This window comes from Orycteropus afer, unplaced genomic scaffold (genome assembly GCF_000298275.1).
Source record: "Orycteropus afer afer isolate SDZICR_OR568_19922 unplaced genomic scaffold, OryAfe1.0 scaffold00074, whole genome shotgun sequence".
In the NCBI taxonomy this organism is placed as follows: domain Eukaryota; kingdom Metazoa; phylum Chordata; class Mammalia; order Tubulidentata; family Orycteropodidae; genus Orycteropus; species Orycteropus afer.
The window spans coordinates 4961852-4963744 of NW_006921661.1; positions in this window are offsets into that span (position 1 = coordinate 4961852).

Sequence of the window (1893 nt, forward strand, 5' to 3'; positions counted from 1 at the left end):
GTGGTTTTCTTTGAGTTTATCCTTCTTGGAACTTGTTGAGCTATTTAGCTCTTGAAGTTAAAGTTTTTTTTTTTTTTTCCACCAAGTTTGGGGAGTGTTTGGCTAGTATTCATTCAAATACCTATTTCTGTCCTTTTCTTACTCTCCTCTCCTTCTGTCCTCCAATTACACATATTTTGGACCTCTTGATATTATCTGTCAGGTTACCAAAGATCCATTCTCCCCTCCGCCCCCCAATCTTTTTTCTCTCTTTTCTTTAGTCATACAGAATAATTTTATCTTCAGATTTATTGATTCTTTCTTTTTTTTTCCATTTACTATCTATTTTTTAGCTCAGCCAGTGAATTTTTTTATTTCAATTATTGTACCTTTCAGCTTTGGAATTCCATTTAATTTTTTCAAAAAAATAGTTTCCATTTCTCTGTTGATATTCCCTTTCTCTTTGCTCATTAAGACCACTTTTTCTTTTAAATCTTTGAACATATTTCCCTTGTAGCATATTTTTAATACCCCTTTGAAGCTTTAGTCTGCTAAATCCAACATCTGTGTCCAGTCAGACTTAGTTGCTATTGCCTGCCTTTCCCCCCTGAGGATCAGTCACATTTTTCTGTGTCTTTGCAGTTTGAAAAATAGACATTGTAGTGATTCTGATTCTGTTGTTCTCTTCTGCTGATTGTTGGTATTTATTCCAGTGGGCAGTTAATTTTCCTGGAGTCCAACAGCAAATTCCATCTCTTCAAAGTGTGTAGCAGCTGATATCTATCTCAGTCCCTTCAGATTCCAGCTGTTGTCTTTGTTTTTTAGCCTGGCTCCCATGGGTCTCCCCTACATTTCTGTAATTTGTCACTTAGCCAAGGATTTGGGAAGTTTATACTCAGATTTTGGGTCTCACTTTTCTTAGTCCCCTTGCTTCTGAGGATTCTCTGCTAAATTTCCAGCTGCTCTTCCAGCTTGGGCTCTGTCTTCTGACACCTCAAGCCAATAAGTCTTCAGCTTTCAGCTGCATAAGTTGTGCACAGGTTGAGAAATTCACTCAATCTTTAAAAAGCACCACACTCACATATCTACCCAGTGTAGGTCTGTTTTCCAAGGGTAGCTTCCTCTTTGGTCTCTCCCTGATTTTTCACTGGGCCCTTGAGCATTCAGTCATGGATTTGGACAGAGTTTACACTCAAGAGTTTGTGTCTTAGGCTTTCTGCAGTTCTCTCACTTCCAGAATTTCCCCCCTTAAATTTCAAGCTGCTCTTACAGTTCTAAACTTATTCTCTGCCACTTAAAATGGTAAGGCTGTGGTTTTTTACCCACCAAAGCCATGGGGGGTTGGGAGCATCATCATGTCTCTTACTTCCAGTTACAGTTTTTCAAGAGCAAATTCTTCCTTAGCTTCTATCTGTTTTGGGACACATCCCAGGGCCTTTAAATATATACTTTTAAATATTTTGTCCAGATTTCATCATTGTTACATGCAGGAAAGTTTATGCAATCACTTCACACTGCCACCAATACAGGAACTTTCTTCCACCACACTCTTTTTAAAATATATACTAGAACATGTCAGTCTACATGCTTAATACTCTTCAAGATTTCTCACTGCACTTAACATAAAGTACAAAATCCTTAGTAAGATCTACTACAACATACAAAAATAATATAGATGCTTTTTTTTTTTAATTTAACTTTCATTGTGGTGAAAACATACACAACAAGCAACAAGACACTCACCAGTATAACAACTTCCATATGTATAGCTCAGGAATATTGATGATATTTTTCATGTTGTACCACCATTATTGCTATCCTTTTCCAAAATGTCCCACCACAATATATGGATACCTTTTTTTTTTGGCTGTAATCTTTTTTTTTTTAAATTTTTTTTTATTGTGATTTGTGTGA